At 38.9% G+C, this 26,350-nt stretch overlaps 1 protein-coding gene across 9 annotated transcripts in view; it reads left to right on the forward strand.

The window, feature by feature from the left end:
- The window catches only part of PEAK1 (pseudopodium enriched atypical kinase 1), a 264,660-nt gene that overhangs the window by 104,442 nt on the left and 133,868 nt on the right, over positions 1-26,350 (forward strand). For 8 of the 9 annotated variants that reach the window (XM_066342890.1, XM_066342885.1, XM_066342894.1 and 5 more), the window contains one exon: positions 14,598-14,753. The exons of the other annotated variant lie outside the window; for it this stretch is intronic. The gene's annotated coding sequence lies outside the window, so the exon portion shown is untranslated. The remainder of the gene's footprint in view (positions 1-14,597; positions 14,754-26,350) is intronic. 9 annotated transcript variants of the gene reach the window in all.

A 26,350-nucleotide genomic window follows, 5' to 3' on the forward strand; every position in this document is an offset into this window, starting at 1 on the left:
ATATTCAAAGTAATGCAGAACAAGAGCCTAAAACCAAGACTACTTTATCCAGCAAGGATATTGTTTAAAATTGAAGGAGAAATAAAAAGCTTTCCAGACAGAAAAAAACTCAAGGAATTCACTACAACCAAACCAAGGCTGCAAGAAACGCTAAGGGTCTGTTGTAAACAGATCAAAGGAGAAAAGGAATATAGCAAAAGAGGAATACAGTTTTAAAGAATAAAATGGCAATAAACAACTACGTTTGAGTAATAACCTTAAATGTAAATGGATTAAGTGATCCGATCAAAAGACATAGGGTAGCTGCGTGGATAAGAAAACAGGACCCATACATATGCTGTCTACAAGAGACACACCTTAAAACAAAAGATGCACATAGACTGAAGATAAAAGGATGGAAAAAAATATTTCACGCAAATGGAAATGAAAAAAAAGCTGGGGTAGCAATACTTATATCAGACAAAATAGACTTTAAAACAAAGGCTATAGTAAGAGATAATGAAGGTCACTACATAATGATAAAGGAAGCAATCCAACAGGAAGATATAACCGTTATAAATATCTACGTACCTAATATAGGAGCACCTAAATATATAAAGCAGAGTTTGATGGATTTAAAGGGCGAGGTCAACAGTAATACTATAATAGTAGGGGATTTCAGTACCCCACTAACATTACTAGATAGATCCTCAAATAAGAAAATTAACAAAGAAACAGCAGACTTAAAGGACATACTATATCAACTTGATTTAATAGATATATTCAGAACCTTTCACCCTAATGCAGCAGAATGTACATTCTTTTCAATTGCTCATGGTACATTCCCTAGGATAGTCCACATGTTAGGGCACAAAAACGGTCTCAACAAATTTAAGAAGATTGAAATAATATCGAGCACTTTCTCTGATCACAATGACATGATGAGAAATCAACCACAACAGAAAAACTGAAAAATACTCAAACACATGGAAACTAAATAGCATGTTATTAAATAACGAATGGGATAACAATGAGATCAAAGAAGAAATTTAAAAATTCCTAGAAACAAACAATAACGAGCATATATCAACTCAAAATTTATGGGACATAGCCAAAGCAGTTCTGAGAGAGAGGTTCATAGCATTACAGACATACCTTAAGAAGCTAGAAAAAGCTCAAACAACTTGACCCTGCATCTAAAAGAAGTATAAAAAGAACAGCAACTAAAGCCCAGAGGTAGTAGAAGGAAGGAAATAATAAAGATCAGAATGAAAATAAATGACATAGAGGCTAAAGAAACAATACAGAGGATCAATGAAACCAGGAGCTGGCACTGTCCCACAGGACCCCTGCCTTTATCCCTAACATCTAACTCATTCTGTCTTTAGTTTTCTATGTCCACATCTTTCTGAGAACATTCCTTCAGCTAGAAATTTTTACAATCCTTAATGCCTTTTAGTCCTATAAGAGTCAGAGCTGGTCTTTCAGAAGACCTTACCTAACTTTCACCTGTTTTTCTCAAAGAAAATACTCCTTAAATTTACCTACTTTCCATCTTAATTGCTACTACTTTGTTCTAGACCAGTGCTTTTCAACTTCCAGTCCACAGACTGGTGCTGGTCTGCCAGAAATTTTATGTGGTTCTGCGAAAGTTAACTTCCGGTAGATGAAAACACTGTTCTAGACTAACATCATCATAACCTGTGTAAAAGGTCTCTTTGCTCCTACTTTGGTGACTTATAAAATACATTCTTTCCACAGTATCCAGTGATCTTTTCAAGCTCCAGATATGATGGTTAAAATTCTCTGGTTTCTTAATGATGTTTTCCTTAGTTGATAAGCTAAGTCCCAGCCTGGCCTGTAATGTGCTGCCTAGATGGGCTCCTGCACACCAACTTCTCTAACCTCATGTGTTTTTCTTCAGCTCCGTGCACACAGCATGCTTCCTTTCATCTCAGGGCCTTAGAGTGTGTTATTTTGCCTGAAACATCACCATTTAGATCTCATCCTTTAAATCTCAGCATTTGCCCTGGGTAGCCACACCGGGTCTAGGTCAGATCTCATTGTTATGTTTCACTTTCTTTGTCTTTTGCATAAATTTGTAGACTTGAGCGAGGTGCAGAGCATATAATTACATTTAACTTTCTTTAAAAGTAGCTTTCCTGCATCAGCCCTTCTAGAAACCTTCAGTCCTTTATATAAAACTCATTCACTCATCTCATTATATTCTTGTCCTGTCTGGACTTCATGGTCTATTTCTTTTTTTTTTTTTTAAGATTTTATTTATTGGTTTTACAGAGAGAAAGGAAGGGGAGTCAGAAGTATCAACTGATAGTTGCTTTACTTTAGTTGTTCATTGGTTGCTAGTCATGAGTGCCTTAACCAAGCAAGCCCAGGGTATCAAACCGGCAACCTCAGTGATCCAGCTTGACATTTTACCCACTGCACCACCACAGGTCAGGCCATGATCTATTTCTTAACTATGATTCATGTCAGCACCCTAGATTTTTTTCTCAAAATCTTTTTATAGAGCCCAGCCCATTTTTCTAATTTTTTAGTTTCAATTTTTCTTTTTTTCATGTTTTGGTAAGAAACCCACAGATAAGTTAGCTGTTGTTTGTTTTGCTCAGAAAAGTCCTGAATAATGTAAATTCTACTTTTTTTTTTTTTTAATTTTTTGACAGAGGGATAGATAGGGACAGACAAATTGGAAGGGAGAGAGATGAGAAGCATCAATTCTTTGTTTTGGCACCTTAGTTGTTCACTGGTTGCTTTTCATATGTGCCTTGACCAGGAAACTACAGCAGAGCGAGTGACCCCTTGCTCAAGCCAGCAACCTTGGGCTCAAGCCAGTGATTTTGGGCTTCAGGCTAGTGACTTTTAGGCCCAAGCATCTGACCATGGGGTCACGTCTATGATCTCATGCTCAAGCCAGCGACCCTGGCGCTCAAGCTGGTGAGCCTGTGCTCAAGCTGGATGAGCCTGCACTCAAGCTGGTGACCTCGGAGTTTCAAACCTGGGTCCTCTGTGTCCCCGTTCAACATTCTATCCACTGCGTCACCGTCTGGTCAAGCTATAAGTTCTACTTAAATCTGTACTATGACCGAACTAGGAAATTAAGAATTTTAAAGGAGTAATTCAGGGTCCACATTCTATCCCCTACCCCCCTGACCCCCAGACCTAAACCTTATAGTTAGAATTTTGTGTGATTTCATAAACAGCTGTCAAATACCCAGATTTCATTGTACGTTTAAATACATAGTGCAAAATAATAGACCTAAAGAGTCGAGCGAGGCATTAGAGGTCATTTAATTTTGTCTCTTCAATGTCATTTGGTTTCTGTGTTTTCTACCTTCCATATGATACTGCTTTTGTGCGTTAAACTTGAACCTGCACTGCAATTTTCATCCATTGGCTTTAACTCTAAGTACTGTTGTGGTATGACAACCAATGTATTCGAAGACAGCTATCATGTCCTCCCAAAGAAGTTTTTCTCTAGGAAGACTAGCCCAAGTTCTTCTTATATCATGGCTTAAAGTTATTTTCTTTATCATCTAGATTTTATAAATTTTGATTTTTTTGAAAGTTGTGAATTATTTACCACTCTGTCCCCTTTCCATTAGTGTAAATAATAAAGATGATTGCAAATAAAACAAGTTGATAGGTTTGTGACAAATGCCACATGTGCAGGAGCACGTTAGTTAAGAGAACCTATAATTTAATGTTTACAGATCAGAAAAAACTATCTATGCAGACTTTTGATGGATCAAATTGGGGGTGGAGGTGGGGCACTTGGGTGATAGAAACTGGTATGGTGATGATTTATCTGACGTGTGACGACTTCCTTCACCTCATGACACCATTGCATTTATATTTCACTTCATTTTCAATCTAATCAGCTGCCCAGTGTTTCCAACTTTTTGCCACCTTGCATATGTGCATTGTTATTTCTCTGGAACTGAAAACCTTATGTTCTGTCATGAATTACATCTTGTGGCATTCCTAATGCCATTCCTCCTGTACCATTTACTGCCTGAAGGAGGGGTCAGAAGTCATGGTGGCTGCTGAGCTCCCCGTGAGTGGCTGCCCCGAGGATCACTTGTCAGGGATTTCTGATGTTGTCCTCTAACTTGCCCTTGTTTCCCTCTGGAATGAACCCCCCACACGACAAAGACATTGTCATCTTTGACAGTAACATAAACCTGTGCCCTCGTGCTTTTTGCCATATAGGTGTTAAAATATTAATATCAAGTGAAAATTATAAAGTGACTTTAAAACTAATTATTTTAATTCAAGCAAAAATTGGAAAAAGAACATTCTCCTCCTTTTACCTGATGTTCATGGTTTTAGTTCAACTCTTGAACTCAGACATTTTAAGTGGTTTTTCCAAAACAGACATTGATGTTTTGCTAAAAGATGGCTTTTCTCTGGCTGTTTTTTTTGTTGGTTTGGTTTGTTTTCTGGTTTTGATTTTGTTTTTGACATAGTAAAACTTTGCAGGGTGTCGTCTTGTTGATGCACCTTTCAGGAAAAGTTTCAGTATTAATATCTCTTCCTCATTCTGATGTTTTTGAAAGGTGTAGGACCGGAAAAGGTCCTTGGGGTGACATGAACACACATTGAATGGGGTGATGCCTTTGGTACCAGAGTGTGTGGAGTGACATGGAGGAGCTCAGTCAACCCTGGAAGCTGTGTGCCACTCGGTAACCTCAGGGTCAGTGTCACAAAATTAGCCCTGTTCTGGGGCTTCAGAAAAGCAATGAAATATCAACACTGATTTTTCTGTACTGTTGGAAATATGAGAGGTTCCCTCCCAGTAGAACTTTGTAATGAAGCTAATATTTGGGGGAAAGCATATCTATTTGAGGTTGTTCGCTGGAGTGTGATCTGTGGGACTTAAATACAAATGAGGAATGTATTGAAAATGAAGCGGGGGAAGTTTTATCTATATTAAGCCTGCAGTCCTGTTGAGGAATGAGTCCTATATTGCCATGTGTGTTTGAGCACAGTGTGAGGCTTGGACTGTGTCACTGTTCATCTTTACAGTAGTCGTGTAAACAGGCTGGTTTCAGGTTAGAATGAGGGCATGGAAGCTCAGAGTGGTTGAGACACACAGATGTGTCTGATTGCAGCTGGACACTCTCTGTTACTTCAACCTGCTTGTCCAGTGAAAGCTTACTTTAGAATAGCCCCCCCCCTTTTTTTCCATATTTAGTCTGCCGAATGCCTATTAGTACACCGGAAAAGTTAAGTTGTACCATGATAATTCTTAAATTTTTAACCTTTTTGTTCCATATTCAACATTTATTAGGTAGCTAGTATATTCCCTAATACTTGCTACATACGTGTTATGAGGATTGTAACCAAATAAGAAGACCCAGTTTTCTTCCCTCAGAGTTTACAAACTGATAAATATTACAGTCTTACAGACACATATTTGAAAGCAAGATAAAAAAGAGCAAGGTTCTTTTTTCCTGGTATTTAGTGACTGCCAGATCCTTTCCAAGTATTCCTCTCCCGTTGAGATGGGAAAGTGCACACAAAAGCTAAAATGTGCGATCCAGTTGCCTTCTGTGTGAGCCAGTGTTCAGGCATGAGTTAGGAAGGAGTCCACAGACTGGGTGTATGTGTGGATGGAGGGAAACCATGTGCAATGAGAACCCGGAAGAGGTCATTAGCATAGGACCCCCTAAAGCAGGAACAGCTTTATGGAAAACTGTCATTTGAGCCAAGACAGAGCAAAGGTAGTACAGAGTCTAAGGCAGTGGTTCTCAGACTTTTTGAAGTCGGGGCACATTTAAAATCCTACAAATAATTGTAGGCGCACTATATACAAGTTTTTGAGAAATATAATAATTAAGTCAAATATTAAAGAAAAAATATGTAAAGTCCAAGCATGCTTTTATGGTAATTAGACAAAATAAATAAAACAAAATTAAATTTATTTTGACATTAAAAAACATTTTTATGTCACATTTTTGGAGTTATGCTTTTTAGAATTGTAAAAAAGGGGTTAAAAAATTAAAAAATGACAAAATTATCTTTTTTATATATAGATACATTCTTAGTAAAATTTAGTAAATTCAGCAGGTCCCAGTGCGAATGTGTTAAGTGTTTTCATTCTTGTGTTTATGAGAAACATGAGCCTGATGTGTCCTAGCGATTTCTTTAATGTTTGGGCATATATTTGAAAGGCAGACTCTCATTTCCTCATCAATACATTGAAGAATTCCTCTCTATTTTACTCATAATTGTGTCTTGGGTAGAAAATCCTAATTCACATAAACAGCTGATAGAGGTGTAAGAGATAAGCTCATTTTTACCATTCTAACACTTTGTTTTCTCACTGAAATAGATATTTCTTCTATAGAAATAGCTATATGGTCATAAGTCTGATTCACTGTTTGAATTTTTTAGTTCTATTTGACCTAATGGTGCTTTATGTGGTGCTCTGCTGGAATTTCCAGTCTTTAGATAATTTTTTTGTATTAAGATGAGTCATTTTCCAGTATTAAATAATTCCAAGACAACCTTACATGGATACTACTTTCTGCTCAAATAATCAGGAAATGGTCTGTCTTTAATAATAAGGTTAAAGAGCCCTGGCCAGCTTGCTCCTATGGTCAGATTGTTATCTCAATATGTCAAGGTTGTGGGTTTCAGTCCCAGTCAGGGCACACACAGAAATCAACCAGTGGATGCATAAGTAAGTGGAACAACAAGTCAGTGTTTCTCTTCTGTCTCTTAAAAAAAATTAATTAGCCTGACCAGGTGATTGCACAGTGAGCATTGGACTGGGACACAGAGAACCCAGGTTCGAAATCCCAAGGTTGCCAGTTTGAGCACGGGCTCATCTGGTTTGAGCAAGGCTCACCGGCTTGAGCCAAAGGTCACTGGCTTGAGCAAGGGGTCACTTGTTCTGCTGTAGCCCCCAGCTCAAGGCACATATGAGAAAGCAATCAATGAACAACTAAGGTGCTGCAAGGAAGAACTGACTTCTCATCTCTCTCCCTTCTTGTCTGTCTGTCTCTATCTGTCCCTGTCTCTGTCTCTCTGTCACACGCATACAAAAAAAATTAATTAAAATAATAAGGTTACGATATTTGAATGTTTGAGATGTCAGAGTTAATTAAACAGACAACAGAAGAACATATTTTTCTTCAAAGCAGCTGTGTTTCCTAATCCAAAAAGGAGAAGACGCATCATTTCTTATTCTGATACTCTGTAGAGATTTTATAAATTTTAAAACTGTCATTTTCCTCTTCCTTAGAATTGGATTCTGTTTTTCTGTGTATATACACAATGCTTATTTTCATATAACACCCTTATATATTAGGGAATGCCTAGTAAAAACTTGGGAAGCAGATCATTGAGGTGTTTGTTGATCAGAAATAGTTCTGATTATCAATGTTGCCTGTGTAGGAGCCATGGGGTCCCCCTTTGGGGTACTTTTTATAAGCTCGATCAAGGTCTTTAAAGGCAGAGAAAAAATAATATTTAATGATCCTACTGCTTTATTTCTTACTTGATCAAACATAGAAGTGCTTTAGGACCTTAGCCTACTTTAGTCCTGTTCATTTATTGGTAGTAATTGTTAATTAATGAATTGGGATTTGATGTCAAGTGTGCTGTGTTAACTGGTTTTATTTTCATATCCTTCTTTTCACTTCCTGTATGTTATACAGTTGCATCAAAACACCAGTTTTATTTTATAAAGCATTTTTTTTTGTATTTTTCTGACATGAGAAGAGGAGAGACAGAGAAGCATATTCCCGCATGCACCTGACCAGGATCTACCCGGCATGCCCACTGGGGGGCAATGCTCCGCCCATCTGAGGTGCTGCTCCATTGTAACTGGAGCCATTCTAGCGCCTGAGGCAGAGGCCATGGAGCCATTCTCACCGCCCGGGCCAACTTTGCTCCAATGGAGTCTTGGCTGCAGGAGGGGAAGAGAGATAGAAAGGAGAGGGGGTAGGGTGGAGTAGCAGGTGGGCACTTCTCCTGTGTGCCCTGGCCGGGAATCAAACCCAGCACTTCCACACACTGGGCCAACATTCTACTGCTGAGCCAACTGGCCAGGGCCTTATAAAGCATTTTTTCTTTCATGATGTTTACATATAAGGTACAAGTAATTTATGTCGTCATAGTCATGGAAGAACCAGAGCCTAGTTGGAAACTCATCAAACCATGAAATAATGTCCAGCATCCATTCAAGGCATTATTAGTGTTTCATTTTTAATTCATATTATTGGACCATGTGGTATATATCTGTATGCATGCTGCATAAGAATTTTTCATGTTCCTATCAAGACTTCACAGAACTATTATGTTTATGATGTATATGTTTGTAGTGTTTTATACATTTCAGGGTACATGCATATTGTTTATAATTTCTGTATCCTTAGAACATTATAGAAAATCCATAAACATTATAGGAAGTAAACATTGTATTTTAGTTAAACTGAGGTTCATCAAGATTGTTTTGATTGGACAAAAGTTCAGTCCCTTGACTTTGTTACTTCTCTGTGTGGTACCTGCAGAGCAGTGATTGTGAAATATCTCATGGTAATGGATTTTAGACTTCTATAATACTAATCGTTACTTTTATGCATGTACCGGCAAATTGTAAAATACCATTATATTATTTAACAAGCAGAGATTGGAAAGCAGAGTTCTTGCATTATTATACTACTGTTTCCTTTATTAGACTCATACATTTATTAAATATAAAATACCTCTATGAGCTAGGTACTTCAGTGGTTGCTAAAGTCCAGAAATAGTCTTTGCCCTGAAAGATATCACACCCTCAAGACACTGTTGAATGGCCTAATCGTCCTAGACAATGTGCTGTAAGCTAATTTGCTGAGGGTACTGAGGGAGGCTCTTATTCTCCCTATGACGGAAGTAAAGGCTGGCATTATTTTCCTGCTGTGAATGAAGAGGTGAGGCCTGCCTCTGCAGCCAGTAGCTTTGAGCAGCACAGCAGCATGCTGAACGAAGCATTAAGGTAGAAAGAGCCTTGATTTTTGATGACCTCCTTTAGTCTCTATACTACCCATGGGCTGTCTGACTTCTTATCTCAGAGGGAAATCAATGCTCTTTTTAAGTGACACATAAGTCATATTTTCAATTGTAGACAAATATTCTCTCATTTTCTCTCTCTACCTCTGTATTCTTTCAATGGAAATGTAATATACTCACTAAATTGGACAATGACACAGTGAATCCTCCTCACCCAGCTACAGTAGTAATAAGTCTTTCGCTAACCTTGTATATTCTTACAGTTCCTCCACTAGTAATTGCAACTTAAGAATTTCTGTAATAGAAGTGTGTGACAATACTTGTGCAGCTTAGAGGATCATGACTAACTTGTCCAGAAGTGGAGACAGAGGCTCATTGATACAGGCCTCCCAGAAGGGTGACAATGTGGCACCTGTGAGAGCCAGTAGGGAACAGAAGAGAGCGCTGCTGCACAGCCTCTGATGTGTCTAAATGGGAGACGATTGCCGTGGTGATTAGAGTTGATCAGAGTCAGCTATCGTGGATGAGTTGAGGTGATTTGGTATCAAGTCATAAAGGAACATGTGTACCATAACCAAACATTTGATGCTTATCGTTCAGTGTCAGGAAGCAAAGGGTGTGATTGCTGGAAAAATAATACTGACAATACTAGAGGCCAAGGAAGATACTAACCTGTGCCAGCCGTAGTGAGCTTGGATGGAGCAGATGACTGAGATGCTTCAGAGGAGCCAGCAGCATGATCTCTGCTTGGTTAGCACACTGGAGACCAGAGCCACAGTGGCCTGAGTGGATGTGGTGGTGCTGTCACCAGAGAGAAAGGTTTGGGGTGAGCATGGATGAGCTTGCTCTTTGAGTTTGCAGTGTTGATAGGACATTAGGAGAGGAATTCAGTGTGCCAAGTAGGAACACAGATCTGTGTCGAGAGCCTTTCCACTCATTTTTCCTACAGATGTCACTCGCCACATGTTCGTTTATGTACAAATGTGTGTGTATAGATATGTGTGTATACACACATACACACTCAATCATTATTTTTGGGTTCTATATTTGCAAATTCACCTACTTGCTCAAGTTTATGTGTAACCCCCAAATCAGTAGTTGTAGTGCTTTCACAATCACTCACAGACGTTCAGAGTGATCAAAGAAATGAGAGTCACCTGACACGCTGTGCGTTCTTAGCTAAGGTTGAACAAAGTGATGCTGCCTTCCTATTTCAACTCTTGTACTGTAAACAGGTGCCCTTTTTGTGGTCTCCTAAGTCCATATTTTTTACATTATTGTGGGTTTTGTGGGGTGACTTCACTGTTTCACATGGCCCTCCTCAGCACCAGCAGGCGAAATATGCCTTACAGAGCAAATATATGTGTCGCATAAGCTTATTCAGTTATGCTGTTGACTGTGAGTTGAATTTTAAGGAACCCATAATATTTATTAAATAAGGTGTCTTTAAACAGAAATACACATAAAACAAACATATATTGGTAGGATGGTGAAAATGTAAGTAGAGGCTTGTAGGAATTGAACGCTGTATGTTCTGTTTTCTAGAAGCAATAAAACACAGTATTCACTACAGTACTGGTAGAAACTTTATGGAATATAAATACAGCAAATAGTGAGAATTATCAGGCTGTATGTATAAAATCTGCTACTCTTACGGTTAATCCTTACATTCGTTAACAAAAATTATATAACTGTCCTTTCTTGTTGAAAAATAAATTCGTATCGCACAAAAACAGTTTGCTGTTTTAGATTAGCTGAATGATTCTGTAGCAAGTTTTTCATCAAGTGGACTATTAAATACAAGTAATATTGATAGACAGCACCTTAGTAATCATCTATAGCAACGCTGGAGCATAACATGGCTGCCAACATCATATAAGTGGCCTCAGTTTCTTTTATAGCTTGATACTATTCTCTAACAAGCTTGCAACATTTATTTATTTGTTTGTTTATTTCTGACAGAGACAGAGAGAGGGACAAATAGGGGCAGATAGGCAGGAAGAGAGATGAAAAGCATCAATTCTTCATTGTGGCACCCTAGTTGTTCATCAATTGCTTTCTCCATATGTGCCTTGACCGGGGCGTTGTAGCAGAGCAAGTGACCTCTTGCTCAAGCCAGTGACCTTGGGTTTAAGCCAGCAACTTTTGGGCTCAAGCCAGCGACCATGGGGTCATGTCTATGATCCTACATGTAAGCCAGCAACACCGGGCTCAAGCCAGGTGAGCCTGTGCTCAAGCCAGCGACCTCAGAGTTTCAAACCTGGGTCCTCTGCATCCCAGTCCGATGCTCTATTTACTGGGCCACCACCTGGTCAGGCGAGAAGTTTATTACAATAGTGTTTATTTGTGAGGGAATTTCATAACCAAAGACTGGTGTTTGTACATAATAGCAGAAAACAAACAGCAAAATGGTAGTTATGAACTCAGTCATTTCAGTGATTACATTAAATATGGTAGTTTAAGCCTGACCAGGCAGTGGAACAGTGGATAGAGCGTCGGACTGGGATCCAGAGGACCCAGGTTCAAGACCCTGAGGTCGCCAGCTTGAGCGCGGGTTCATCTGGCTTGCGCAGAAAGCTCACCAGCTTGGACCCAAGGTTGCTGGCTTGAGCAAGGGGTTATTCGGTCTGCTGAAGGCCCGCGGTCAAGGCGCACATGAGAAAGCAATCAATGAGCAACTAAGGTGTGGCAACGAAAAACTGATGATTGATGCTTCTCATCTCTCTTTGTTCCTGTCTATCCCTATCTATCCCTCTCTGACTCTCTCTCTCTGTCCCTGTAAAAAAAAAAAAAAAAAAAAAATGTGGTGGTTTAAACTCTCCAGGATTTTCAGATTGAAGAAAGATATAAAATCCAGTTATATCCTGTTTACAGATTACACCTTTAAAATGTGAAAATTTTATTAAAAACTGATTTTTGTTTCTTTATCTTCTACTTAGTTGGATAATTTTTCAGAGGCTATATTATGATGGAATATTTACAAATCCAAGAATAAAGTACTTAGAACAATTTGGGGTCCGAGATGGAAGCATGCAGGATGAATCATAGGAGGATAACACAGCATGGCATTAGAAGAGCAGGGATCTGGGTTCTCGTTTCAGTTTTGCTGCTAGCCAAACATCTACCCTCAAAAAATCACTTCCCATTGTTTTTATTACTGTGTACTTTGGTAGGTTACCAATATTTGTATACCCAGAAAATCATTTTTTTATATTTAAATTTTAAAATAAAATTGGCATAAATTGCATTTTTCTATTTTAGAGACTCATAATGAACACTAAGTAATTTTGTCACAGTGTATGTGATCCTGGGCATCATCGTTTTATCTATGTATCAGTGATCTACATATATTTTTGGTAATATTTCTCCTACATACTGTTTAACCTTGTTATGTACCACATGAAGTGATGGATCCAAACTCTAGGAACATCGACTGTTGTTTTTCCATCATGAATAACCCAGCTGTGTTTAGAACTAGATGATGTTTGATGGTGCACAAGTGAAACAAAAGCTTCTTTATGAAAATGCTTTTCTGTTGTCTTAAATTTTTTTTGAAAGATTAGATTCTATAATACCGTGTTTCCCCCAAAATAAGACAGTATCTTACACCAATTTTTGCTCCTAATTTTCAGGGGATGTCATTTATTTTTCATGAACAAGAATTCACATTTATTGTTGAACAAAAAAAATCAACATTTATTAATATACTGTAGTCATTTCATCACAAACATCAGCATAACCAGCCAAACTCAGAATTCCATCAAGAATTTCTTATGACTCTATTTCCATGTACAACAATCTACCCTGTTTCCCCGAAAATAAGACAGTGTCTATATTAATTTTTGCTTCTAAAGATGAGCTAGGTCTTATTTTCAGGGGAAGCCTTATATTTCTAAGCTTGAAAAAAATTGCACTAGGTCTTATTTTGGGGGATGCCTTATTTTTGGGGAAACAGGTTATGTAAGCAGATCCAAGAATCATTTAAAAGTAACCCCATTTAACCTGACCAGGCAGTGGCACAGTGGATAGAGCGTTTGGGATGCGGAAGGACCCAGGTTCGAGACCCCAAGCTCGCCAGCTTGAGCAGGGTCTTATCTGACTTGAGCAAAAAAAGAAGCTCAGCTTGAACCCAAGGTCACTAGCTTGAGCAAGGGGTTACTCGGTCTGCTGAAGGCCCACGGTCAAGGCACATATGAGAAAGCAATCAATGAATAACTAAGGTGTCGCAATGAAAAACTGATGATTGATGGTGTCCTGTCTCTCTGTCTCTTATCTATCCCTCTCTCTCTCTCTCTCTCTCTCTCTCTCTCTCTGTCTGTCTTTCTCTGGAAAAAAAAAAAAAAGTAACCCCATTTATCTTTCAATTTCTACAGTGTGTCCATAAAGTCATGGTGCACTTTTGACCAGTCACAGGAAAACAACAAAAGACGATAGAAATGTGAAATCTGCACCAAATAAAAGGAAAACTCTCCCAGTTTTATACCTATTCAGTGCAGTTCGATGTGGGCTCATGCACAGATCTTTTAGGGCTCCTTAGGTAGCTACCCCGTATAGCCTCTACAGACTCGTCACTGACTGATGGCCTACCAGAACCGTGTTTCTCCACCAAACTGCCGGTTTCCTTCAACTGCTTATCCCACCGAATAATGTTATTCCTATGTGTGGCACTTCGTTATAAATGTGCCGATATTCACGTTGCACTTTGGTCACGGATTCGAATTTAGCGAGCCACAGAACACACTGAACTTTCCTCTGTATCATCCACATCTCGACTGGCATGGCTGTGGGCTGCTCCGCTGTATACATGATGTTATATCATCATCTGCACATGCGCACATGCTGCCACATCATCCTACAGAAACTGGGAGGGTTTTCCTTTTATTTGGTGCAGATTTCACATTTCTATCGTCTTTTGTTGCTTTTTTGTGACTGGTCAAAAGTGCACCATGACTTTATGGACACACTATACTTACTTCTTCCAGTTACTTTCCTAGTATTTGGTGATATAGAGAAAAGAAATTAGGGGTTGGTTCAGTTTGAACATTATTAACATATACTTGGTGCCCAGGAATCAGAAATAGAAATTTATAATTAAAATGACTTTTATATATGAGATTATAAACATATTTCATCCTTGAGCATAAAGTAAAGCTGCAGAGTTCCCAGAGACATTTTTCTTTTGTAGATACCTACTTTTACATTTTGCAGAGGCTCTATAGAAGTTGGACATTGTAACATTTAGAATTAGAGTTTTATGAAAGTGAAGTAGAAATTAATATTTCTCATTTGATAAATGCTGTTATATTTCTAGCCAAGAGAAAATTACAAGGACAGTCAATGGAGTCTTCGAAAGTCTCACGGGCCTCAGGGCTAGTGTGATACTTGTAAGTTACTTCCTTCTTAGATATGATGTGGATGAATGTGTGAGGCTCTATCCTTGTGTCAGTCTAAGTAAGGAAGTTACTTCTTAAGTGACTAAGTGTAACTCTTGAGTGAGGGTTAAATTATAAGAATATCCCAAAGAAAAAATACAGTCCAGTATATTTAAAACTAGTTTCTTCTCTACTTTAGCTCTATTTTATTTTTTTCTCTTGCAGTCAACATTGCTGTCATCAGTAAATAAAGAATGAGAAGCAAGAAAGAAAGGACATTCATCTTGGAAGGACCCAAAGAACTTTGAAAGTTTAAAGGAATGTAATGACAGCTGCTAAATCCACCTTTGTCACTATAATGAAGTACTTCGAATTTAACTAGTAAGCAAAATTCTCATATTATGTTATATTTCCACCAAGAACTTTATATAACTTGAAAGGATTTCTTTTTTTTCTTTTTTCTTTTTTTTTTTTTTTACAGAGACAGAGAGTCAGAGAGAGGGATAGACAGGGACAGACAGACAGGAATGGAGAGATGAGAAACATCAATCATTAGTTTTGCGTTGGGACACCTTAGTTGTTCATTGATTGCTTTCTCATATGTGCCTTGACTGCAAGCGTTCAGCAGACCAGGTAACCCCTTGCTCGAGCCAGCAACCTTGGGTCCAAGCTGGTGAGCTTTTGCTCAAACCAGATGAGCCCGTGCTCAAGCTGGTGACCTCGGGGTCTCGAACCTGGGTCCTTGGCATCCCAGGCCGATGCTCTATCCCAGGGGTCCCCAAACTACAGCCTGTGGGCCGCATGCGGCCCCCTGAGGCCATTTATCCGGCCCCCACCGCACTTCCGGAAGGGGCACCTCTTTCATTGGTGGTCAGTGAGAGGAGCACATTGACCATCCCATTAGCCAAAAGCAGGCCCATAGTTCCCACTGAAATACTGGTCAGTTTGTTGATTTAAATTTGCTTGTTCTTTATTTTAAATATTGTATTTGTTCCCGTTTTGTTTTTTTACTTTAAAATAAGATATGTGCAGTGTGCATAGGGATTTGTTCATAGTTTTTTTTATAGTCCGGCCCTCCAACGGTCTGAGGGACAGTGAACTGGCCCCCTGTGTAAAAAGTTTGGGGACCCCTGCTCTATCCACTGTGCCACCGCCTGGTCAGGCGAAAGGATTTCTTTTTAAGTTTAAATATTTATGTTATAAGTACCAAAGTATAGATAAGGCTGATAATTTTATAACTTACTTTGCATAGTGAGGTTTTTATTTTTACCCTTACTGTTTGACCCTAATACTTATTTGAAGAATTGTTTGATTTTTTTCTAGGTTATGAACTTGCTAACTTAGAAATAGATAAGCTAAGTTAGAAATAGTAAGACTGTGGCATAGTGATAGTACACTTAGTGGTCCATTCTTCACCAAATACTTTTTCTTTCCTAGAAATAATCCAGGCAACATAAGCATCCCATCACAATTACAAACTCTTGTTTTCTGAACTTTATTTCATGTTGTGTTTTAGTTTCCTTAGTTGACTTGGTCTCTTGATTTTTTTCCTCTATACCTGACATCTTGTTTTTGTTTAATCTTTCATTTCTTCTTTGCCCTTCCTTCTCAGGGATTTAGAGTTTTAAAAAATACACAGATCCAGAATAGAAATCAAGAGAGAAATTTAGAAAGATTATAAATTGATTTCTTGTGAAATGGCAGTGACTGTTACATTTGAAGTAGAGTGGAAACAGTTATCAAAAGATTTAAGATTATTTGTTGGTCTTCTGAAGTCTCCTTGATCTTAGGCCAGAATTGTTTCAATGCATATTTTGTAAAGATTCAATTGTTTGCAAAATTTTATAGCAGCCTACCAAACAACTACATTGCAAATCTGTTAACTTGATGTTGAGAGACATTAATTTGTGTGTTTGAGCCATTATGTCTTGGTAGTGAATGGGTGCCACTGACTAAAACCAGGTCTTTGCCGTATGTGGATGCGAAAAATCAGTCAAGTTCCGCATCAGATGCTAGTCCTAATGATTCTAAGGAATACAGGGTCTGTTTTCAGGAAATTACTTATGGCAGTTCCAGGATAAATGGTATGTTCAGGATGAATGTCCTAATTATTCTTCTTTGTGGTAACGTTAACCTTGATAAAAGCTTTCCTTCCCAGCGGTTTATTTACTATTTTTTAATTCTTTAATTCTCTCTACTTAATAGCTTCATTAGAAATTCTCCATGTTTTTGTCCTTACCAGCCAGGTAGCAGCATTTAGCCATTTTAAAATGTCCAGTAAATTCTTTCTAGTCCTGGCCCTGGCCGGTTGGCTCAGTGGTAGAGTGTCGGCCTGGCATGCAGAAGTCCCGGGTTCGATACCCGGCCAGGGCATACAGGAGAGGCGCCCATCTGCTTCTCCACCCCTGCCCCTCTCCTTCCTCTTCTGTCTCTCTCTTCCCCTCCCGCAGCCGAGGCTCCATTGGAGCAAAGATGGCCCAGGCGCTGGGGATGGCTCCTTGGCCTCTGCCCCAGGCGCTAGAGTGGCTCTGGTCGCAACACAGCAACGCCGGGGAGGGGCAGAGCATCGCCCCCTGGTGGGCAGAGCGTCGCCCCCTGGTGGGCGTGCCGGGTGGATCCCGGTCGGTCGCATGCGGGAGTCTGTCTCTCCCTGTTTCTAGCTTCAGAAAAATACAAAAAAAAAAAAAAATCTTTCTAGTCCTCAACCATTAAAAAAAATAAGTAAAGTTGTAGAAAGTTAACCTTTGAAACACAGCAGAAATGGAAGTGCTAAATATTCACTCTTCCAGGTATGACAATGTATAGGAAGTCATCAAATTTCTCTGTCTTTTCCATTAATAATATGTTTTCTCTACCCATTTGATTGCATTTGATTTTGTGATCTTTTATAACCCCAATTTTGTTCATGAACCCCAAACAAACAGCATTGCCAGAATTTTTACTGTGATACTTCACCACTTATTCTCAAACTCATTTCTATCCGTGTCTCAGGATCATTGAAATCCACAGATTGTGGATATTTCTAATCATTTAGATCAGATTTCACTACCAAATTTCTGTTCAGTGTTAAAGTATTAGTAAGAAATAGATTAGATCTCGACCTCCCTGCAAAACAAAACAAAAGAACTGCATCTCGCCAATTTCAGACATCTTGTAACAAATCCAGGTGGTGTATAGAAATAAAGAAGACCATCTGCATTTATATGTCTAATTTTTATGTCCCTCTCCTAGCTGGGGGCCCCCAAACCCCAAATCCTTGGTGGTATTTGAAGGAGGAAGGGAGTTGTGCGGACTGTTACCTCTGCTCTGAGGAGGCTAAAATTTAAAAGGTGACATTCTAGTGATAGAATATTAAAATTTGAGTCAAACATCCAGTTATAGCTAGTTCATTTTATCCGCTTAAAATGAATGGTTCTTGTGTGTGTGTGGGGGGGGGGTTCTTGAAAGGAAATGAAAGCTCTTGAAGGCAAATGTAGCTACCCATTATTGCTCAAACATTATAGTATCACTTCTAGTGTGTTCTAAAACCTTACAAATCAAAATGTAATTGGCCAGATATTAGTCTACTCCAGGAAAGAAGCTCTTTCTCCTGTTTTCTTTTTTTATAAATCTTAATCCCAAGCTAAACTGTAAGTAGGTGTATTTTTCTTTAAAATTTTTTATTATGAAAATTTTCAAAATTCAGAAAATTCAGAATAATGTAACAGACATCTCACCACCAAGAATAAACTGAGTGCTAGCTAACCTTTTGTCATTCTTGCTGAAAGAAGTAACACCATTTAGGAACAGTTGAGATCTTTGTATCACTCTCTAACTTTATTCCTGTCCTTTGTTCACAGAGAATGTTCTGTGAGGTTAGTGGCTCTATGTTCTTAGGTGGGTATTTATTAACAATATGCAATATAGATGATGACATACTGTGTGCACATTTGACATCTCTCCCTGAGGTGTGATAGTCATTCAGGTGTGGTTTCACTTGAGCTCAGGATGGAGCGCACAGAAGAGCCAGGAGCTGTGGAGGTTTGCTGACACCTGTGACTTTGTTCTCTGGAGTTCCCTGCTTGTCACCTAAAGTACCACTGTCTTCTTGTTTAATCTGCATTTGATTTGGAAAAATGTAATTTCATTATTCTGTACGTTTTCAAATTTATTTTATAAGACTTTTTATAGGGAAAAGTTATTCCTATGGGCTTACATCTGTTCTAGCATTAGATTTTAAAAATTCTTTACTACTGAGATAATTGTAACAAATATTCTCTAGTAGAGTCAGATGATTTAAAAAATGACTGTTCCATGTGGTAGAAGTTCCCCCTTCACACACACACGGCCAGCAAGACACTCTGCTGTGTGGTAAGAAGCCAAGCACCCTTCATGGAGAGCCTGGGGAATACCTGGTGGGTCAGCCCTAGGAGAGGGTTCATCCCCAAGGGCCTGGCCGTGGTGTGAGGAATGATGAGGAAAAGATAGAAATCTGAAGCTTCTGTGAAGGAGATGGTCACTGAGGGTGTTGAGGACACATTTTTACTCTTTAAGTCATTGTGCCAATTGTAATGAGCAGTAAATATCTTCAGTTAATGATAATCAGGTGGAATCCTAAATATACGAGGAGATTGAAGAGCACTGTAAATACAGCGAGCCTCTGTTTCTGTTCCTAGAAGAAAATTCACCCACCACCTTCTCTTAACAGTGGGAAACTGGGAATCTGCTAAAATACTTGTAATAGACAAGCCAGTTATTCCCAGCCCTACTGGTATTTCAGTTCTGAAGTTGTCATTGCCACATAGTATCAGCAGAATAAGGGAAGAAACAAACACTATTATTCTGGCTTATATGTTATAAAGGTTAACAGTTCTGGCATATGTTAGAAAGCTTATCTAAAAGTTCCAAATTGTAAAAGTGAAAGGAAACTATTGAACTGTTGAATTTTCTTGGAGTCAGGCCTAGTGTTTGTTTTCTTTCAGTCGTTCGTCATGTAGAAAGAAAGGGGAACATTAAACGTCTGGTGCTGAGCACTCTCTGATGATACCCAGTGGTCTGGCATATAACTGGTGCACTGCTCAGGTCAGAATCGTCTGTGGCATGTTTAAAAGGAGACAGATTCAGGTGCCTTGTTTAGATACAAAGTGGGGAGGTGCACGGTCAGGATCTTTATTTCCATATTCTACTGTACCCATCCCATTGTCCATCTTCCAAGAATGGAAAAATCACCAGGACTCCTAGAATCTCATAAACACCTCAAAATAATCAGGAAGATGTCCAAGTTAAAAAACAAACTAACAGCTATAGCAACCACACCACATCTAAGAAGATAGCTATAACCAAAAAAAGGAAAAAAGGACGATGGTAAGTGTTGGCAAGGAAGTGGAAATTAGAACCGTTGTACACTGATGTAGAAAGTGAAATGTTTCAGCTGCTGTATATATGTTAGATCAGGGGTCCCCAAAGTACGGCCCGCGGGCCACATGCGGCCCCCTAAGGCCATTTATCCGGCCCCTGCCGCACTTCCGGAGGGGCACCTCTTTCATTGGTGGTCAGTGAGAGGAGCACAGGATGCAGATGCCGCAAAGCGCTGTGTTGCTTACATACAGTACTATTTCCAGTGACACGGGATGCACGCGTCACAGCTCCGGAAGCGCGCCATATCACTTGTTACGGCCAGCAGTGACAAATATGGAACTGGACATTGACCATCTATCTCATTAGCCAAAAGCAGGCCCATAGTTCCCATTGAAATATGGTCAGTTTGTTGATTTAAATTTACTTGCTCTTTATTTTAAATATTGTATTTGTTCCCGTTTTGTTTTTTTATTTTAAAATAAGATATGTGCAGTGTGCATAGGGATTTGTTCATAGTTTTTTTTATTGTCCAGCCATCCAATGGTCTGAGGGACAGTGAACTGGCCCCCTGTGTAAAAGTTTGGAGACCCCTGTGTTAGATGGTACCTCAAAAAGTTAAACAGAATTGCCGTATGACCCAGGAAACTATATCTCAAACAAGTATTGGTATACAATCATGTTTATAGTAGCACTGGTGACCATAGCAGAAGGTGGAAACAGCTCATATGTCCATCAAGACATGAAATATGAACAAAACTTTGGACCCATAAATTCAAAGACATAAGTAAAATGAATAAACTTGTTGAAAGACCCAAACTACCAAAGTTCTTTTAAAAATATAATCTGAATAGTCCTCTACATATTGAAGAAATGGAGTTGAAGAAATTTAAATTAAAGTCTAGAACTTTAAACTAATGGAACTTCCAGACCTAGATGCCTTTACTGGCAAACCTACCAAGGATTTAAGGAAGAAATAACATCCATTCTACACAAATTCAGCCAGGAAATAAAAGAAGAGAGAGCACTTCCCAACTCTTTTTATAAAATCAGAAATATCTTAATGTTAAAACAAGCTAGAGAAACTACAATATTGGAAATTAAAGATATAGCCTGACTAGGCGGTAGCACAATGGATAGAGCATTGGACTGGGATGCAGAGGACCCAGGTTTGAAACCTGAGGTTACCAGCTTGAGTGCGGGCTCATCTGGCTTGAGCATAGGGTCTCTGGCTTGAGCGTGGGATCATAGACATGACCCCATTGTTGCTGGCTTGAGCTCAAAGGTTGCTGATTTGAAGCCCAGGCTCGCTGGCTTGAGCAAGGGGTCACTCGTTCTGCTATAGCCCCCTGGTCAAGGCACATATGAGAAAGCAATCAATGAAGAACCAAGGAGCCACAACGAAGAACTGATGCTTCTCATCTCTCTCCCTTCCTGTCTGTCTGTCCCTTTCTCTGTCTCTTTCACAAAAAGAAAAGAAAAAGATATAGACACAAAATTCTTAAATATAATATTAGCAAATCAAAACCAGTAATATATAGAAATAATAATATATTATGACTAAGCAGGCTTTATGCTGGTAATAGAAAGTTGTTTTAACTTCAAAAATGACAAATGCTATTCACAGGTCAACATAATAGGAAAAAAAACACATGATAATCTCAATAGTCACATCTTAACTCAATTCATGACATACTAGGAGTAGAAGGTATTTCCTCACCTTGGTAAAGGGCAGATATAGATACCCTACAACTACTATCACATCAAAGGGTTAATAATGAGAAAGGGAATGCTTGCTTTCTAATAGGAGAAGGAAGAATGAAAGGAATGCAGATTGAACAGGAAGAGGTAAAGCTCTTGATATTTGCAAATGAAATAATTTTATATGTAGAAAATACCTAAGAATATATCTCCAGAAATCTATTAATTCTACTAATAAGTGTAGCCAAGTCACAGGATGCGAAATCATTATATACTAGTAATTAACAATTGGAAAAGGGAATGTTAAAGGGCACCGTTCACAGCAGCACTATAAAAAATTAAATACCTAGGTATAAATCAGGTGAACTGTGTACAGGAAGCCTGGAAAGCACCGACAGAAAAGATTCAAGGAGATCGCAGTGAGTGGAAAAAGACTGTGCGTACCTGTTGGAAGAGCCAGTATTGTTAGGATATCAAGTCTCCTAAATTATTCTATAGGTTGAATGAAATTCCTGTTAAAACCTTAGCAGGAATTGTTTTGTAGAAGTCAACAAACTGATTCTCAAATTACTTGGAAAGGCAAAGGAACTTAAAAAGCCAAAACAATTTTTAATAGAAACGGTGTCGGAGAACTCAGACTGCCAGGTATCAAGACTTAGTATAAAATTACAGTAATCAAACTGTATTTTATTATTGGTAAAAGAGTAGATACAGCCTGACCTGTGGTAGCGTAGTGGATAAAGCATCGACCTGGAACGCTGAGGTCGCTGGTTCAAAACCCCGGGCTTGCCTGGTCAAGGCACATGTGGGAGTTGATGCTTCCTGCTCCTTCCTCCTTCTCTCTCTCCACTCTCTCTAAAAATGAATAAATAAAAAAATTAAAAAAAAAAGAGTAGATACATAGATCAGTGTAAAAGAATAGTCCAGAAATAGACCTATACATATGCAGCCAATTGATTTCTGACAAAGGTGCAAAAGCAATCCAGTGAAGAATGATTAGTCTTTTCAACAACTGGTGCTAAAAAAAAAACCAAACAGAAACAAAAGATCCTTGGCCCACATCTTGACATAGACCTTGGAGATAAAGGAGGCAGGGTGGTAGGATATTCACTTTGTAGAAGTGAAGAGGTAATAAGACTGCCCTGAGAAGGGGAACATCAAAATGGGAGGGGGGAATTATCAAAAGGAAATTTAATCTTTTGACTGGGGAGCAGTATGTATTGTAGAAAATGTGTATACATCATAAGTAATTATTTACTTAATCCACTAGTTTATATAGCACCCTGATATTCACAGAGCACTGAGTTAGATTGGAGGAGCACTACAGAGGTCCCTTGAGAGACTAACAAAATGGTGATGGTGCCATCGTAGTGGTGCCATGGTGCCAGGGAACCCCGTGGAGGGAAGTGGCTAGTATCTGCACTCACCCTGAGTGGGTTTCCCGGACAAGTCCTGATCCCAGAGAGCACTGAAGGATGTTCACTAACCCACTGACCCTTTTAGGACTTTGGAAAATTGTTGTTAGTTTAATAGCTAAAATCTGAGATCTTGTCCATCTCCTGCCATTTGAATCTGTGACAATTTCTGAGGTTAAGAGAACAAAGTGAAGGGAACCCAATGTGGTTTTCTTTTATTTTAATTTTTTTTTTTTTCTGAAGTGAGAAGCAGGGAGGCAGAGAGACAGACTAGAGCATGCGCCCAACCAGGATCCAGCCGGTATGCCCACTAGGGGGCGACACTCTGCCCATCCCGGGCGCTCCGTTGCAACCGGAGCCATTCTAGCACCTGAGGTGGAGGCCACAGAGCCATCCTCAGTGCCCAGGCCAACTTTGCTCCAATGGAACCTTGGCTGAAGTAGGGGAAGAGAGAGAGAGCAGATGGGCACTTCTCCTATGTGCCCTGACTGGGAATCAAACCCGAGACTTCCATACACCGGGCTGATGCTCTACCCCTGAACCAACTGGCCAGGGCCATGGTTTCCTTTTTAAAGCTGTCATCCGATCTGCTTTTAAATGGCTAGTCATTCCCTTGCCTCTAGTTGCTGAGCATTCTATATAGTCTTTATCACACAAGGAAGAAAATGAAGGTATTTTTTCAAAGACTGCCAAGACTCTTCTGGAATGAAAAATCGTGTATTTTTCATAAGGGACTCTTTGTGACATGCCACACATGGAAAAGAGAAAGGGGACTTAGCTGTACATTATCACTTTGGCCAACACTTTGTGGGTTTCTAATGTACATTCTTATTTCTCTGAAGGATTACTCATTGCAACTTGTACTCACCATTTGCTTATTTGTGGAAATTGCTTTTCCATAAAAAAAAAACCATAAAACAACTTTGCCACCTACCCTTAAATTGCCACTGATTAAGGAAATCGTTGATTGATTTTTCCTGGGAAAAAAATTAGGCTTTCTCCTGAATGCAAAAAACAAATAATGCAATGTAAAGCATGGAGACAGCTGTGTTACAAGGAAAATGTTCGTGCAGTTGCCATGGCAATAGCACATGGGCATTCAGACAGGAGCGCTTATGCTGTCTCTGTGAGGGCCAAATATGAATCACATGTGAGTGGCATTCATTCTCTTTCTTGGTTCAAATTTAGTCTGATGTGTGGTTATGTAAAATATGCTTCTGCTTTAGCATATTTAATTAATATTTTCAGGAAACGGGCAATATCAAAGGGGCTGCCACATTTGAGATATCTTTGAGCCATTTCAAAGAAACAATTTTCAGCAAATAATTTCCTAAAACAAATAATAGCACAATCAGAGTGCCTGTGGCTGGACTTTCCTGTAACACTTACCATATACAGTAATTAGCAGCTAATTAATTATTTGAGATTTTCTAATATTTTTTAATTTTTCAATTAGAGTTGACATACAATATTATGTCAGTTTCAGGTGTATAACATAGTTATTAGACATTTAAATAACTTACAAAGTGATCACCCCAATAAATCTAGTACCCATCTGACCCATACATAGTTATTACAACATTAGTGACTATATTGCCTATGCTGTATCTTACATCCCCGTGACTATTCTGTAACAACCAACTTTGACTTCTTAATCTTTTCCCCTTTTCACCTGTCCTCCCACCCTCTCTCTCATCTGGAACCATCAAAATATTCTCTATATCTATGAGTCTGTTTCTGGTTTATTTGTTCATTTATTTTGTTTTTTAGATTCCATATATAAGTAAAATCATATGGTGTTTGTCTTTCTCTTTTGGACTTACTTCACTCAGTATAATATTCTCTAGGTCATCCATGTTGTTGCAGATGGCAGTTAAATAGAAACAATCAAAAGACCAAATGGAAGCTCTGGATCTGAAAAATACTATTTCTGAAATGCAAAATTCACTGGACAATCTTAACAGTTGAGGAGACACGACAGAGGAAAGATTAAGCAATCTCAAACAGGTCACTATTATGTAAGACAGAGACAGAAGAAAGATTAGGAGGAAAATGAACAAAACCTCAAAAAACTGTTAGATGGAGTCTTGGCCAGTTAGCTCAATTGGTTAGGGTGTTGTCATATGCCAAAGTTGGAGGTTCAATCTCCGGTCAGGGCACATACAGGAATCAGCTGATGAATGCATGACGGAGTGAAACAACAGATCTCTCTCTCTCTCTCTCTCTCTCTCTCTCTCTCTTTCCCTCTTACTCTTTCACTCTCTCTTTCTCCCACCCTCCTCTCCCTTTTCACCTTCCTTTCTCTTTAAAAGTTTTGTACCAAAACCAGCAAGAGTATACATATATTCTCCACACCAAAGTTCAAATTTAAAGGAGTCTTTTATTCAAAGCTGGTGACTGCACGGAGACCTTAGTCAAATCATGTGGTCCTGAACACAGTTTGAAGTGAGCTTTTAAAGACAAAATCACACACGATTGGGGTATGGGGAGGAGGGGAAGCCTAGCAGTAAAACAAAGCAGTGAAACAAGCTTATTTACAATGTTTATCTTTAGAATTAATTCAGGGAGAAACATTCTGGGAACATCTGCAACCCTGCAGAACTAGCCCAAGGCCACAGCTTGTATGTTATACCAACCTCAAGACCAGGGGTAGGAAGTCTTTGAAAAAGTAACTTCTGCTGAAAGTCTCTTGTTTTAGAGAAGTTCTGCTGCTTCATTTAATTCCCTATTGGTTTTAATTAAATTTTAATCAAATCATTGATTCATTTTCATTGCTATCTTCTTGTATAGGTGTATATAGACTTCTGATTACCATTAATTTGATGGAGTTTATCCTCTCTTGAACAAACCTTGTTACAAAATTGATTAAATGGTCCTAATATTAGACAAGATAAAATTTGAAAGTAAGAGGACCAGTTGCAGCAGATAATAGAGGGTAGTTAGCCATGGTGACCTATTAAACATTCTCTGGAACCAATTCTCTGATTGTTCAAATCCTTTTCTTCTCTTTTCTGTGTTTGTCCTAACTAAAGATAAGCTTTCTTTAATTACACCAGAATTATTAGCATAGAAACAACAAGTTTCTCCTAATGTCGCACATAAGCCACTTTGTTTGTTGAAGAAAAAGTAAGTCTAGCCTCTTATATTTTGTAAAACCATTTTAGATAAGGAATCTACTTGGGCTTCTAACTTGGAGATAGATTGCTCTAAATTTTCTAAATCATCATTGATTAGACTCCTCAACTACCCTGTTTGTATTTATCCTCTTACTAAGACTGTAGTCTCGATTGCAGCTGTTCCTGCTAATCCTAATCGTACTAGTAAAGTGACAAGAACTGGGGACTTGTTTCCAACGAGACAACGTGCTAGGTGGTTGCATTAATAGTCTTCCTTAATTTCCTCCATACAAATAAACTTGAGGCATAACATATACTAGAATACACAATAGAGGCTATTCTGTATTCTCTAAACTTGTTTTTGTTAGCTGCCTAGTGAGCCCATCTGTGCAGGCCTACCAACTATTGTTGG

Source organism: Saccopteryx leptura, chromosome 6 (assembly GCF_036850995.1).
Source record: "Saccopteryx leptura isolate mSacLep1 chromosome 6, mSacLep1_pri_phased_curated, whole genome shotgun sequence".
Lineage (NCBI taxonomy): Eukaryota > Metazoa > Chordata > Mammalia > Chiroptera > Emballonuridae > Saccopteryx > Saccopteryx leptura.